The sequence below is a fragment of the Rhipicephalus microplus genome, chromosome 9 (assembly GCF_043290135.1).
Source record: "Rhipicephalus microplus isolate Deutch F79 chromosome 9, USDA_Rmic, whole genome shotgun sequence".
Taxonomy (NCBI): domain Eukaryota; kingdom Metazoa; phylum Arthropoda; class Arachnida; order Ixodida; family Ixodidae; genus Rhipicephalus; species Rhipicephalus microplus.
The window spans coordinates 34710449-34727473 of record NC_134708.1 but is presented as its reverse complement, the minus strand read 5'-3'; the positions used below and the strand labels follow the sequence as shown (position 1 = coordinate 34727473).

The following is a 17025-nucleotide window of genomic DNA, read 5'->3' as shown; positions in this document are numbered from 1 at the left end:
ATATTCTTTCTTATCTTCGTTTTTTTAGTTGTTATCTTGTTTCCCAGAATCTGACCGAATGTATCAATTTTACTTTTTAAATGCTCAAACTTCATGACCGCACCTTTATCTCTAATCTCACGCGCGTTGTGCGGGTCACAATGTTGTCAGCCACACTCACTGGTTGCTATTACGGTGAATAATTGCGGTGGCAAAACTGGGTGGAAATAGATCCGAACTCTTATGCGCGAATGGTGAGTGGGGTGCTTCGCTTTCCCAATTTATTATTCTCTCCCTTCTTTGTCCTCCCCTCCACACTCCACATATTTCTAAATTTTCATTTTTTTGTATTCAGCGTTTCGTATCACTGGCTTCCAAGAACAATAAAACATAGGAAAGCATAGTGGGCTCCTTGTTCACGGTGTGGGTGCGCGCAGAATATATAAGCTATATATTGCGTCGGGTACTGTAATGCAGTTCACTGAACTGGATTACACATCAGAAAGGTTTCCTGTCGGGCGTTCGAGCAGGAAACTACGCGCCTCAATGTGCGTTATGTATTGCTGTAAGTGTGCTGGCTTATCTTTCTTCCGTTTCAATTTGTGAAGGTTCGAACGATTAGGGTCACAGTGAACTGCAGTAATAAAGCTCAACGTAAAGGGGTAATTGTATTTATTTGTGGTTTTTTTTCGTGGCATATTTAGTGATTCTAAGGAGGCAAGGAATACAAAAAGAAAAGCTAACGGGCTTGTCGTGCCCTTAATATTTCTTACATTTTACACAGTAATAGCACAAGTGAAGCAGGCCTTGCCTGGTCTGTATTATATATACTTGAATGAAGACTGCCTATGACAACAAGAGGAGAGGGTGATGTATTGTTTTCAGATAAAACAAGCTATTGTAAAGCAGTGTAACCTAACCAAACTTCGACCATCGAATAAAGCTTGCTTTGGTATTGGCATGGCTTTACTGTGAAATCTTCATTGCTGAGGTATATAGGATTTTACATTCGCACGAGCTCAACGAATTTCGTCCTTTACCTCAACAGTGGTGTATACTACAACCTAACTGTACCTAGTCTAACCGAAGCACAGAAAGAACATAACCAGGACATAAATAAATAGAAGATACTGTGAGGCTGGCTCTGTCTAGCAGGTTGCATGCAATGCACGCAATTTTTATGTAGTTTTGCTACCGGGGGTTCTAGTTTTTGTCAAGGCACCGCCGCGGTGGTCTAGTGGCTAACGTACTCGGCTGCTGACCGGCAGGTCACGGGATCAAACCCGGGCTTCGACGGCTGCATTTTAGATGGAAGCGAAACTGCTGTTGGCCGTGTACTCAGGTTTGTGTGCACGTTAAAAAAACGTCTAGTGGTCCAAATTTCCGGAACCCCGCGCTACGGCGTCTCTCATAATAATATGGTAGTCTTGTGACGTACAACGCCACGTATCAATGAAATCAGTAGTTTTATTCAATGCACATAATATTATTCATGTTGTGGCTGGTGTGGTCAGATCTTCTTTAGGGAATATAGATTCGGATAGCGCTCGACTGTCTTTTTCTTGTTCTGTACTTTGTGCGCGCTTAAGAAAGTTATAATTCCGAAAGGTAAAGTCATTAGCGTAATTCACATAAAAATGGCAGTGGATTACGTAGAAGTAACAAAAACATTGCCCACTTTAAATACTGCTTACGGTCAGCCATATATTTATCGTTTTGTTGCTGATGTGGTGTTAATACGCAAATAGATAGCTTTGTATTGCACGAAAAACGTTTTTTTTCTGTTGCGCAAGATGTTCCACGAACTCATGGCAAACGCGTTTTTTTTTTTGTTATCGCTCACTTCACTTCGCTTGTCGGTAGACACTGGAACGTCCCGTATCACTTGGCCTTTTAATGCGAACAAGCAAGCTTTCGTAAAAGGCGTGGTCACGTGTGCTTTCCCGAAAATCTTGATTCACCAGAAGGGGTGTGGCTTCGCGTCGTCTCCATCGGTTTTCCTCTAGTGTTATGGTCATGAATGATGTCTTTGTGCCTTTCTAGACGATGTTTCTTCACCGGAGATAAACCGCCGAAGACCGTGAAACGATGGCAGTAATTACTGGGTACGTAGTTATTATTTTGCACCCTGTTCTATTCGTATGCAAGTGCTAAGACCACAAGAGCGACTGCAACACTCTTCACGTGCTTAACGGTGATGGCCTTTTTCAGTAGTCCATAGAAACTTTAGTCTTTGACGAGCACGAACGTCGTAGTGAGGTCTCGGCCACTGTGTTCTAGCAAAAAAAAAAAAAAGCAAGCGCTGTGCATCCAACACATTACTCAGTCGCGGGATACCAACTGGTCGGCTGTTCAAAAGATATCTGCATAACGCCGTTAATATCGGTTTTGTATCACCTTGTCATAGTAATTTATGGGTAGTAACCATCTTTGAGTCCGGATAATAAAATAATATTTAGGGTGTTACGTCCCAAAACCACAATATGGTCATGAGAGACGCCGTACTGGAGGGCTCCTGTCGTTTCAACCTTCTGGCGTTATTTAACGTTTTCTGACCTCGCACCGTACACAGCACTCTACCATTTCGCCTCCACCAAATTGTCAACGCCACTGTTGGAGTTATCCCTGTGACCTTCGGATCAGTAGCAGCGAACTTTACAGGTACTGATTCACCACGGCGGACTGCGTGTCCAGATGGGGTTGGTGATGGTGGTATGATTAAATGTGAAGCATTTCTTTGCGTACTGGAAGCACTTATGGTATCTATCTATCTATCTATCTATCTATCTATCTATCTATCTATCTATCTATCTATCTATCTATCTATCTATCTATCTATCTATCTATCTATCTATCTATCTATCTATCTATCTATCTATCTACTATCTGCTTACATCTGTGTGCTCTTAAGATCACCACCTCAACTTTACGTAAACAAAAATTTAGTACGGGAGGGTAAAATTCTTTGACAAACATGACATGCTGATCAAGACTTGAATAATGTAACAATCCAGTAGCGGGGGTACGTCGTGAACAGTTTCCGCCACACAGTGGCACATACAGGTGGGCGGGTATGTGCCACAGGTGATTGCCATTTAGAATCTAGGAGCATCGAGGACACAAATGCAAAATGATAACGCCTGAGCGTTAGGAAAAAGTGGACAACAGCAACTTGACCCAACAAAATGCAAATAATAAATGTCAGTGTCCCGGCAGAATCAAACCTCAGCTTTCTGCGTAGCGATCAAGTATTCTAAACACAGAGCCACGCCAGGTCAGGGAACTAGTTTTCATGTGCACCCGAATGTTCGTGAAACAGCAATTGAGGTTGTAATGCGCGCTATTTAATCTTATAAACATTACATATCCATCCCAACAATACAGCCCTCACTTTGGTCAATTTGGGTTAACGTTAATTATAGTTAGCTGTCAATGCGCTTGAGTTGGTTTAAGTAGCAGTGTCTAAAGCTACCATTATTCCGCGCACCAGTGCTTCATGTCAGCTTATCCTTTCATGTGTTGCTAAACCTTATGTTCCTGCTGGCATTGTTGTGAAAGTGTAAACACTGGTTATATAAACATCTGTACCTGTTAAACATATGCCTGTGCGTGCCACTCTTGCGCATGCATTTGGCGTCTTTTCATAGCGTGTCACTCAATAAAAAAAATGTCAACATGGTCATCTTCCTTCCGCATGCTTCGCCTAACGTCCATTTCTAAAGAACATGAGAGCTGTCAATTATTATTATTATTATATTATTATTATTATTATTATTATTATTATTATTATTATTAGTAGTAGTAGTAGTAGTAGTAGTAGTAGTAGTAGTAGTAGTAGTAGTAGTAGTAGTAGTAGTAGTAGTAGTAGTAGTAGTAGTAGTAGTAGTAGCAGCAGCAGCAGTAGCAGCAGTATCAAATCACAGATTCGCAACAAAAGGAAGAGAAGCAGAAGGTGCTGTGTACGTCCGACAACAGCAATGCTATGCTTTGCCTGCAATTACATATGCTCTCCGCAAAAAATAACAGTACAATATTGAAAAAAAAGGCGCTACCAAAAAGGCATTTGTAAAATAACCTAATTACTGCAACATTCATATAACAGTAGCAAGGAGTGACGTATTCATTCACGCTTATGTGTGACGAAATTAACACTATTCTAAGTATGTTAGGCCCGGTAATATTTACTCCTGACCTGTTTTCAAAACAAAAATTTCTTTAAGCCATTTCACGAATGCCCTTGGATGATCGACAAAAATTGAATTTACTTTCAAATTCATCGATTTTGTTGCCCGGTATATTACAGTATCACTTCTACTCCATATTTTCTTTTAGATCTTGAGACGCAAAATAATTTTTCTATGCATTATCTGACTTTGTTCTGCCATTTTTATTGATGACAGTAAACAACAAGAAATTATTTTTGTACTGTCCCGCTATTATACTCCGCTCGAACCACCACTTGAAGTATTTACTTTTTTCGACGTTTTGATTATATCTTGGATCACCAACCTGTGGGATCGTTGCATTAACTTAATGATGTAGACTCGCGAAGCAAGCTGGTTTTTCTTCGAAGTAAAAAGCAGTTAGTCGAGTGGCAAATGGCCCCATTGCTCTCCGCGAAGTGGCTGCTATTCGGTTTGAGCTACCGCGTATATACTTCGCGTAATTAAATTGCTCTCAGAGCTTCGTTCAGCGTTTCGACTCAATTATCGAGATACATTGCGCTACGCCTGATGCTTTCCAGAGCGCCGATAGTAGCCAGCAGTTTTGTGAGATGAAAGGTGCCGATGACCATGCGTTCTTTTTTTTTTTTTTACAATGAACTTACTAAAGACGTCCATCTATTCCACGCATTTAAAGTAGTGAGGTGTGGGTTAGCTGCTTCTATTATTTTAGGTATTTAGTTCTATGCATCACCTTTCATTTCAGCTGATAATCTGTATGTTTCTGACTGTCGACATTCTTTAAAAGAGCAGCAGAAGTTATCAATCATCAGTAAACAGGAAGGAATATATATTTGATCTTGACAATAAGATCACAAAATGAGGAATGTTCACATGGTGATTGTCACACGCAGGGCTGAGTCCTGAAACTTTATTCCTAATGTTTTTATGCGGAGAAAAGACCCTGGAGGCGCACTTTTGCGGCCACCTTCATGTTTAGCATAATCTCTTTATTGTTAACATCAACCTAGTTGTCTGCTTATGTGCAAATACGAGCTTGCCGAGGCTGCAGACAGGTGCGCTTCTCGAAAATGTGTAATGTGCCGGCCAGCCTCAGCCGGGAAGCAACTTGTAGACGTGCCACTACGTGTGTGGGGTGGGATGGGAGGGAGGTGAGAGGCTATTTTACTTTACTCACGCAGCAACTGCAAACTTTGATGAGAACAGCACTGTCGCACGCTCTGGCACGTGCCGTATATCGACAGACATCAGTGAACAGCTCCTATCATGGTAGGTGCTGTGTTTTCACCGCCTATTTTGCGTTAAAAGATATGTAGCGCAAGAATCGAGGGGCGCTATTCCGTCCCGCCAGTATCTCGCAGTGTAACTTGAAGGACATCTAACCTAAAAAAGTTATCTGCTTACCTTTTTTTATATAGTATTCTAATAGAACTCTCCCTGTTGGCGAATAGTGTGTGAATAACACCACGCCCACAATTTCCACCCTCGGAACAGGTACTGGTTCACATTAAAGTTCTGCCGGTGGTTTATTTCTGCGCAGCAGAGCTGCGTGTGTCTGCATTCCTTCAACAGATATTCTTGCATTGAAATTGTCTAAAGTGACAGCTTTTAAATGTAGGGGTCATTGTTATACTATCTCATCGTGGATGGTGGCTATAGAAAATCTTTACCCACCTCGAAACCGAACATTCTTCATGTTACCATTGATTGGCACTTTGAGAAATATGCCCATGCCATGGGTGAAAACGTATTCGATTTCCTTCGCGGCATTTGCAATGCAAGTTTGAACGAGGTACAGCACTCGCAAAAGCATGGTTTCGAGCAGCTGTGCGCAAGATAACGGATATGATTCGCACTCAGTGCGCGAAATTCTGATCGGAGATGAATGATAAAAAAATCTGGCAACACATTTCGCCATGCATTAGGCTGAGGTTAACAAACCACCATAAAATTTAATGCGAAATTCTCCCTCTGCATTCCTCATAACCGATTGAAAATTTGCGCGATTTTAAGCGTCGCTGCATTTGATGCCAACAGTGTGTTTGCATACTTAAATTCCTTCTTTTGACCTGGTAAACAAAATTCTAACACCCATTGTCACTTCCTAAAGATCAAGCCATAAAGGTACGAAATATATTAGATACAAGAATCTCAACTGTAATCAAGAAACGTATGAGCTCTTCGACAATTCGAGTTATACGTTTATTGATAAAATGATGGAAGGGATGTTCACTGATGCCGTGCCGCTACTGCGGTGACTCACATAGAACCATCACCTGCCCCATCTGATAGTCGCACTCTGAGGTAGCTGCCAAAGACTTCCCTCCATTTGAGCCAGGAACACTGTCCAAGAACAAGGGCGAGGGTTCGCCATTACTAGCCCCGATCAACGGGCAAAAGACCAAGAGGCGGAAAACGCAACGCTGAATCAGACGGCTAGAGTGTCCCCCGCCGCGGTGGTCTAGTGGCTAAGGTACTCGGCTGCTGACCCGCAGGGCGCGGGTTCGAATCCCGGCTGCGGCGTCTGCATTTCCGATGGAGGCGGAAATGTTGTAGGCCCGTCTGCTCAGATTTGGGTGCACGTTAAAGAACCCCAGGTGGTCTAAATTTCCGGAGCCCTCCACTAAGGCGTCTCTCATAATCATATAGTGGTTTTGGGACGTTAAACCCCACATATCAATCAACGGCTAGAGTGTCCTCGGCCATCCCGGACCCAGCAGTTCCTCCAGGTTCAGTGGATTTGTCCAGGGCCCCGCGTCCAGTGATAATAGCTGCAAAACTGACCGAGCCTTCGCCAGACAAAGCGCCTCTTGGGGAATTTGCCACAGAAATAGATTATACATCTACAGCTCATCCTACAGCTGCAGAATCAAGTGGAAATCAACATGTCATCAAGGAGACTCAATCCCAAGGCGACAAGGTCTCCATCATTGAGGAGCGGAGCAGCACCGCGAGTGAGACGCCCCTACAGATAGTTGAAGAAGCCAGCTCCAGTGACGTCAGCCAGGACAGTTTAGATTCTTTTGGCCATCGCTATGCGTTTTCCTGCCGGCTAGCCAAATTAACCAAGGTCCCCAATCAACTGAACTGCCATTTTCGTATCGAGCCCTTCTGGCAATTCACCGATGGTTGAAGGCTACGTGCCCAGAGATAGAAGTGGTTGAATCTAAAGTGGTGGACACAATAGCCATCCTGCTACGGCCCTTGGTGCCCCAGAATTGTCAATCTATAATGAACCGTTCTTGGAGAACAATACCTGCAGCAGTGTTGCCAGGACATATCCGGGACTTTATCTGGTGGTTGTACTGGGGCTTGCTTCCCACTCGAGACCGGTTGCACCGATGGCAGGTGGTTCGGACTTCCGCATGCCCCAGTTGTGTCATGATCGAGACCAATAGACATGTGACAATTCAATGTGTGGTCTCCCGCCTTTTTTTTGGCATGCGGTCTATGCTGGTTTTTGGGGCCAAGGTGTGCGAACATTCGTGTAGAATGGCCGATTCCCGCGTGGGCGCTTCTCGGCTCTTTTAGTAGTTGCGGGGCTGTTCATCGTTTGGAAAAACTGATGTGAGGCCGTAGCTGCCTATTGCCGCTGGCGTGCTTTGTGGCCGATACTGGGGTGAATGAGACGAGAAATCCTCACGTTCTTCTCTGAGGAGCTTTTTTTCCTCGGGGAGCACAAGTTTCTGTGCATTGGTTGTGCCCCTTCGTCAATGTTGAACAAGAAAGAGTAAAACTCATTTTTCGACCGACGGTGTGCGAAGCACCCCAGTTGAGTAGTTATTAATGATTTCGTCTGCAACCTCTTGTTACATTGACTGTATTGCATCATTATACCGTTGTATGATGATGTTGCGTTCAGTTGTTGTGTACATGTATGCCAACAGTGTCATGTATATTAGAGCAGTGATGTCTTCATTGAAACGTAATGTTTGCCGTGGTACCTGGATGTTCCGAATTGTATGTGCCCTATTACTGGAATGGTATGAAATCTTTGTTTTTTGTACATAGTGTATATAAACTTTTTCTAAACACAATGAGTCTTTCATGCATCTCGCCATATAATAAAGTACTTAATACTCTGAATCGCTACCTGCCTTTTCTAAACACAATTGTTTATTTCGAGCATGCCAGTTTGCCACGGCTTCATGAAATGTGAGGACCACTGGACGGCTTTTTGCTATCCCATAGTAGAGTACTAGGTATTCTAAATCCTTTACCACCTTTTCTAAACACAATGGTTTACTTGGATTGCTTTCTCTCCTCCCATAGCTCAGTAACAAGTACTCTAAATTGTTAATACTTCTTAACACGATAATATCACGTGGGAATGTATATTAAGACCACACATAGTAACAGACCTCAGATTTCAGCGCCAAGATATCGAAGACAGCTCGCGCCCGACCATTAAGGCCCAAGTGGTGAACCTTCACCCGGCAAGGCAAGCTGCGGATGCCTGACGAGACCTGGACCTAATAAGTTCACCACCCATCTGCTTCTTAACCTCCTTTGTTTTTTAAATCAACAATTTGCAAGTGAAATACATGTGCGAACTCGCATGATTGAGTAAAAACGGGAATGCCTATGGCTCCCGTTTAACCAGATCATCTGTCGTGGTGGTGTAGTGGCTATGGTGCTCCACTGCTGAATCGTAGGCTGCACGATCGCAGACCACATTTTAGATGGAGGCGAATAAGCTTGAGACCCATGTGCTGTTTCAGGTTGATGTTAAAGAAGTTCAGGCGGTCCCAATTTCCGGATCCCTCCACCATAATGGTTTGTTGGGTTTGGGACTAACATTATGAACTTATGAATATCCGATAGTTTGGTAAATATTGTGTCCGCAATATTTCACGATGTTTCTCAAGCACGGAGTGTTTGATGCTGGTGCGTGTTCAGCTATTATATCGAACATTCTCACAATGCTAGTATTAAGTATTGATATGGTCATCACTCAAGTGGGAACATGTTCATACGGTATTGTACTTTAGTCGCCCCTCTCGACAACTGCATTGTGGAACGGATTCAGACCAACATGCTCTGTTCGGCTGAAACATGTCTGAAATAAAAATATGAAAAAAGAGAAGAAAAATATAGATCTACGTAGAAGTCAGCATTTTCTGTCCAGGGTGCGTCGTTTTGAGAAATTTACGGTTTCTGCGTGAGCTCAGGCGGTGGTATGAAGGCCGCGGTGAGACCATTTCGACTGGCTTGGCTACCCAACCTTGTCATGGCGAGTAGCATTCTGTTTTTTTTTTGTATAATATGACTTGGTCTGGTATTGGTGCTGCTCACTTTATACTTCCTTTCTGAGGGTCGGTGTTCTATTTTTGTACTCATCTTTCTTTCTTGCTTCTTTTTTTTGTGATGTAGTGCCAACCGTAAATTAAAGAAAGCGTGTGCTTGTTATCCGAAATGTGGCTTTCTGTATGCTATTTACACAGTCCAGAAAGCGTATTTCATATCTCCAATGTACTACAAACTTCAGCTACTGTCCTTTTTGTTACAGGTGATTTTGTTAGGTCGGCTAATGTAGCACACATTTGATAGCGAAAAAAAATGGAACCAGTTCAACGCTGCGACAAGCGTCGGACAGCGTAGCTGTAACTCCTTTTGTCACCCATTACATTCGGCTCCCATGTTTCACCAAGAAGAGGAAAAATAGGAGAAAAATAATGGCAGGGAGGTTAATCAGCATATAGGCAGCTGGTTTGCTACCCTGCGCATGAGAGGGGGTGGGTGAGATGAAAGATAGAGAGGAGAGAGGGAAGAGAGGTAAACTCAGCACATTACACAGCACACGCGCACACACTCAGTCATAGTCCAGTCTTGTATTTCGTGGTGTGACATTGCTGTTGTAGCCGCTTGTTTAAGTCCGTCTCCCGTAGGAATTTCAACAGAGCTTTTGTCGCCTACTGTTGCTATGTCTTCTCTCGGGCACTTTAAAGAATAGTGTCCACAGACATTTGGCTGTTGTCGATGCGCGTAAGAGCGAACGCCAGTGACTGTCTCTGGATGTCATATAACGGACAGTCGCACAGGATGTGGTGTAGCATCTCTGTACAATGACAGGCATCGCAGAGAGCGTTGTCGGCCATTCCTATGACAAACTAATAAGATTTTGTAAATGCCAACCCTAGCCGTAAGTGATAAAAAAGGGTGGATTCTCTTCGGTTTAGCCCAGTGGGCATGCGGAGAGCCACCAAAGACGACAGGTGGTGTTGACGATTCGTCTGGCTGGTCTAGTTTCTTCACCAAAGTTTTCACTAAGTATTGCTTGCTTGATCAGGTTAAGCCATGTGGCTTTCGTGCGATGGCATGCTCATTCAAGGCCACTCTTCAACGCTATGCTGGCTTTCTAGTACCCTGTGAGTTCATCACACTCGAAACTAGCCCAAATGTGCATTGCTGATACAACTGCGCTGGAACGCAAGCAGTGTTAGTGTTGCTGTTGCGCGTGACCTGACACCGCTTCTTCCCAGCCGCATAACTTCTGATCTAGGCTATTTCACTGTTTACAAATACACGCCTTTGATGACATGTGGTTTCATCCACCGATGTGCGTTAATAGCATTGGTGGGCAAAAGGAGCTTTAGAAAATATCCTGCTGATTTTTTTATATTTTTCTTCCTTTATTTGGCAGAATATGCTCAAATAAATGTTTTTTGAGCTAAATAAGAATTATAATAGATTCACTTGAACTTTACCAATGATCTTTTATCAAAAATCTGAACAGAGACTTTCCTTTTTCTAGAAAAAAAAACTTCAAAACGCGCTTTTAGTTCGATATTAGGAGCTGGTAAATGAGATGACCGGAAGTTTTTTTTTTTTAACGCGAGGGCGGGTAGTTTTATTTTTACAGCATTGTTTTTGACATTTTCGGGGATGCGGAGAGATGTGGTTGAACAAAATTGCTTGGAAGAAATACAAGACGGTCACTTCGTACTTGAACTCCCGAAAATTGAAATTCTACTGCTTCCACCAGCGTCAGATATCTGATTCCCATTATACGCAAAAGAATCATTTCGCGCAAGGTCCTGGCCGTATACATCAGGAAAAGTAGCTTAATGCCTCTGCGAACATTGATAATACGTAAAATTTGTGGTGGCTGTGGACATCTTCGAAGGCATAGGTGTGTGTGTGTGTGTGTGTGTGTGTGTGTGTGTGTGTGTGTGTGTGTGTGTGTGTGTGTGTGTGTGTGTGTGTGTGTGTGTGTGTGTGTCCATTAGCGAGTCACTGTGAATAGGCGAGTCAGTTCATACTGAGTAGGACATCTTCATTTACTAGCCAACACCCTTTCTTTTTTTGGCCAATCAATCAATCATGTCTTTTTTCATCCTTCGTTTCTTCAATAAAACGCGAAAGATCACAGCATAACCATGAGGTGAATAATAGCGAGTGGGTCGAAGTGCACGGACGGATGGATAGATGGACAAACGGATGCACAAAAGCACGGACGGACTGATGGACGCTTCGCCCCACTCATCGTCATGCACTCCGTGGATATGCTGTGACACCGTCTTTATTGACATGCAATGCAATGCAACTGGCTACTACGACTACGACGACACGGGACATATGACCCACAGCGTAAGGGTTTTCACCCTTAAAAAATTAATTATCACAAGTCGCTGAGACGTTATCTACCCTTCATGAGGAATTGCATACGGAGGCATATTTTGCGCGAGCTATCTAAATCGTTGGCAGAGTTTTTATGCTCTGCTTTTTAAGCTACATGGTGAAGCGATGAGCCAGATTGATGAAACTCGCTGTCGTAGGACTTAAGCGACAAGGCTGACCGAAAGTAAACAAACCCAGTGCAGGCAAAGTTATGAACCCACAAATCGCTCTAGGAATGAGAGGGTGCGGTAACCTCGACGTCTCCTCAATGGCATTTCCTCAACGACGTGAGATTTACGTAGGTATGGACAGAAGCTGCAAAGGCGCCAGTAGGACTCATGATTCAGGGAAAAAATGTATTTACGCGTTCTCGCTCAGGCACTCTGTCATCGCTTAGCTTTAGTGTTGAGCTTTCATAACGCGCAACCAGTAGCCCATGCATTTTTCCTGCCTAGTGGGGTTTTTTTTTGTCCGTTCGAATGACCTGATAAACTAATTCTTTAGTGTACTTGGTGTATTTGGGCAGGATACTAAGCAACTCAGCTAAAATGCTGCTTGGGCGAGTTAGTTCATGATTAAGATAGACTTACCAGTGAGAAAAAAGGACGGAACATTTAGGAAGGACACATACCAACACACAGCACTAAACTCACAACTGATTTATTACTTTGAACGCAGGGCCTCTTTGTTCGTATCGGAGCAACACGTATCGGAGCAACACAAAGAATGCTTGAAGACGATGAAAACCACGCGGTTTATTATCTTTTTGACCAGCAGTTGTGACGTCGTCTTCATCGTCACTTTTCGTCATTTAATCTTACTGGCATTTCGACGTGTACCTACATAAGAGACCTGCGCTTCAAGTAATAAATCGGTAGTAAGTTCAGCGCTGTGTGCGTGTGTGCTTCCTAAATGTTCTGTCTTTTTTTTTTCGCGCTGGTAAATCTATTTTAGGCAACTCCGTGTAAAAGGGCTATCCGGCTGCTTACGCATTTGACTAACACTACTGGAATTGGAGGCCGTCTTATTCAATTTCTTCTGTACCGATTAAGATTACCGATCTAAACTAAATTGCATAAATACGGCCTTGCTTGTGCGCGCCGAAACTTGAAAAAAGAAGATAGAAGAACGAACACTGGGTTCTGAACGCTTTATAAACGCCATGCATGATGCCCAAAATGTAGAATTTCACACTACTGTTACGCGAGTAGCTTTAGCCCCTAATAAATAGCAGTGTCAACCTCCTTGTGTTTCATTTTTTAAAATGGTATCTGCCTTGTATGATATTAAAAATTTCTCATGGTGTCACATTTCGGTTGGGACTGCCAATTTATATGGCTCTTCCCACTTAACACTTGGTAATCTGATACGCCCACACCGTGCGGATGAACGCAGCGTCATAAAAACTACAACCCTTAAACAGAAACACGCGCAGGCGCACATACAAAAAGCTGTCACAGAGTGAGGGAGCGTAGCGAGAAATGATATTCCGTCGGGGCTCGAGTCCACAGAAAGGACGGAACTCAAGTATACGAGAGATTAGGAGGGAAGATGGAGGAAGATATTAGAAAGCGGAAGTAACCCACGCGTTTCGGAAGCAACACTATTGCGTGCGAAGAATGTAGACGACTAAGTCGAAAGCGAATATATATATATATCTTTCCTTGAAGTAACCGTGTAGCGATCCTGAAAAATGACAGCTGTCGTCCTGTGCACGGCTTGATTCCAAGGCTCCCAAGTTTTTTTTTCTTTTTACTATCTTTGCGTTTATTTTCTTCTGCGTGTGCTCTTATAGACGTGTGCTGTTCTCGCCATTTTCTCGTCGTTTTAACAGCTCGCTTGTTTCGCTAAGTGGAACGTGATTTTCTCGCCTCACCCTTCGCCGAGCGTATGCTGTCATGAGAAATAAATGACACTCGTGAACGATTCTCGCTTGGGTTTATGCAGTTCAGTGATCCAGTGATTTCCGTATTCCGTCTCCTTTCTGATATTCATCCGATTTTTGCTTTCCGGCTTGTAGTTCGTTTTTTTTTTGTTACATCCGCGAAACAGTGTTCAGTGTGCAGTACTTTCTTTTTTCTGTTGTATAGAAGCTCGATTCTGCGGAATCCAGCGAGATGGAGGAAGGATTAAGAAAGTGGAACTGAGAACTACCCGTTTACAGCACAAAGTCATACGAAAACCTACACCAACTTCTAATAAAGCTTTATTTGCCGAAACATTTTTGCCTGGAGCGAGAGTTGAACCCGAGACCGTCCTTCAGGGGCTGTCGCTGTACCAACTGAACTAAACCAGACGCTAGATACAGGCAGCACGAGGACGAATTGATCGAAAACACGAAACACGTGCTTACCATGCGGCTTCGTGCTGCAGGTGGTTGCTTGCTGATTTCTCTTTCTCAGCCCCCTCCCCCCACCTTGCGGAATTCTGCAACCTTATTTCAAATAATATATGTTTACGCGCTTTTAGCTCTGGATTTCTAGGTGAGTTCACCCTCACGTTGCCAATTGTTAGCGCCCTGGTTATTTTAAACGGATGCTTCTATGATGAAGTTGCAGTCCGCCGTGGAGGAGCAGTATTAGGGCTGCTCGACTGTTGACCCGAAGTCCGCAAGTTCAATCCCTGCCACGGTGGTAGCGTTTTCATGGAGGCGAAATGGTAGAAGTCCGTGTATTGTGCCATGTCAGTGCAGGTTAAAGAACACCAGGTGGTCGAAATTTCCGGAGTTGTTCACTACGGCATCTCTCATATTCATATTGTCACGCAGCAAAGTCACGAACCCAATTGTCACGAACCCAATGCATGGTTCGCGGCAATATCTTGTTTTTGGTATGTAAAACTTGAAATATTGTTTCTGTGTTACTATTGAGAAATTATTGGTCACAGTATTCTTTCGCCTGTTTCGTATTTTTCCTTCTTGTATCTACGACCACGACTTTTCGCTCTCGGTCATACGGCCCACGGGCAACGATAGATTTTCTGCGATGTCGGGGCTTTAGCGCTATCCCTTCAAAGTGTTGCCCCAAACAGCTTAACGATGACGCAGATCCTACTAATCTAGCAGCAGCATAAGCTACCCAATAAACATCAAAGTAAACCAAATTAGCAAGTCGAAAATAACGTACAAAACATTATTTAAAACGACAAGTTCGTATTTTTTTATATACAATATTGTATATATTTCTGATAATGCTGAAGTTTGCGGGAAGGTGTCATTGAGCAATATTTGTTGCTGAAGCCACCATTTAAAAGAACATAAATATTGGCCGCCCGAAACGTGTGCTCCAGCTGCACCCTCTGTTCAGTCATTCTTCCTCTCATGAAACGTTCTGACTTATTGTGATGTGACCAGCAAGGTTTGTCGCGTTTAAGGTGTGCTTGCAACCAAGCACCTTCACGGCCGGTCTGGAGGCGCGCGCTCCCTTTCCTTACGGCCTGAGCAGCCACGCGGAGTACAATGGAACTTTTTCTATACAGTCACGACGGCGCGCTCCGCGAGAGGGCGTCGCGAGCCGACCCCCCAAAGCCCGTTGCGCCGCATGCGCTTCGTATTGTAAACTAGCTGTGCCCGGCCAATTTCCCATGCTAATTACTTCTTCCGATTGTAGGAAGCGGTGAAGGAAGTACATGTGCGTGTGGGGACAGTGTGGCTTTCTCCGCACTCGGCAAAAGAACACGCACACGCAGCGCTACTAGCCACAACAATCTTTATTTTTTAAGTTCTTACCACCTTATTTTCGAAGGAGGCGAAAATGCTTGAGGCCCGTGTTGTTAGATTAAGGTGCACGTTAGAGAAGCCCAGGTGAACGAAATTTCCGGAGAGCTCCACTACGGGGTTCTTCATAACCATATCGTGGTTTTGGGATGACCATGCTGATGCAGATATCACCGAGTGCGTCCTTGTGCTCGTTTTTACAATGAGACGGGTAATCTCATCCTTATGACGAGCCACTGAGATAGGGTTATCTTTGTAAGCATGATCGGTGCGACTAGAAGTATGACATGGCGGTAAAATATACGACCCCGCAAATGATGTGTTACTATGATACAGAGTGTGGAAAAAGATAATCTGGAGAAATTCCGGCGCAAAGCAAGCGGTGGCATGTTCAGCGTTTTATGCGGGCGTACGAATGGAGACGTAACTGCCAGAGTGGTGTATTTGGGGGGGGGGGGGGCACGCCAAAAAGAGTCACGCCAGAACGCTGGCTCATATTATTTCTGAAAAGTTTCTCCAGATTCTTCTAGTAAACTACACAAAGAGGTTAACAGATCAGAATGACAAGCCTTCTGGTTTCATTCACAAGCCCTCGCGGAAGCATTTCAGGCTTTGACAGATGTGACTACTCTAAACTGTGATTGTCACTACAGTGTTTCACCAGCAGTGCTTTTTTTAGTTCTTCGTGCGCATATTGTTGCAGTACGAAGGAGAACATTCTGTTTCCCATTGAAAAGATTCTCTGAATGTTTTTTAATGTTTACTCTTCGTCTCCGGTGTGGCCGTCCCCATTATGCAGTGACTTTCACCTTTTTGAAGTATTTATTTCAATATTAAAGCACTATTTAGGATGCCTTCAAGAAAAAAATGTGCAATTTCGCTATTTTCAAGTACAGCGATGGCCGGCATGTGCATTTGAAATAAACATTTCCAAAACCACAACTAAACCATTTGCTCAACCAAGTGCAATATTCATCCTCTTACTTATTCTCGAGGTTAGAGAAAACTAAAGAAAAGGCTTTGTTATAATCATGTCGATGCTCTGCCGAGCAACAGAAGCGGTCGAATGAGCGGCCTGCGCCACCACTTCTGAAGAGCGGAATTGACCAGAGTCATGATATATACTTGCTACCATGTTTATATTAAATTGGTATTATGAACACCATGTAGAGTAACTTCAGAAAGCGCCACGGTAAGTCGGAAGCCAAGCGCTCCCTGCACGCGCTATCCTCTGCAATGGCCGGGAGCGGGTTGGCTCGGAGTGCCCCCACGAAATTGTGGCCATAGGTAGCAACAGCCCCCCGTGCGCACGCCGTAAAGGAAGGGAGCGAGAGCGCGCCTCCAGACCATCCGTGGCACCGTGAACCACAACGTGTTGCTTCGAATCTAACTAACCTGAATGAAGTTGAATTCCCCGCGTTTACTGAGTTGAAGAGCTTGTCGAATATCTTTCATCAAATCCAGCTTCCCATCAAAAGCCGTTCTATGGTAACCAAATCTTCCTGCAGCTAGAAAGTTGCTATTGAA

General features: G+C 43.8%; 1 protein-coding gene across 2 annotated transcripts in view; it reads left to right on the top strand.

Moving 5' to 3' along the window:
* The first annotated feature begins 1949 nt into the window (after positions 1–1949).
* The window catches only part of LOC142771293 (sodium-dependent proline transporter-like), a 148746-nt gene continuing 133670 nt past the window's right edge, over positions 1950–17025 (top strand). For both annotated transcript variants that reach the window (XM_075872769.1, XM_075872768.1), the window contains exon 1: positions 1950–2084. The gene's annotated coding sequence lies outside the window, so the exon portion shown is untranslated. The remainder of the gene's footprint in view (positions 2085–17025) is intronic.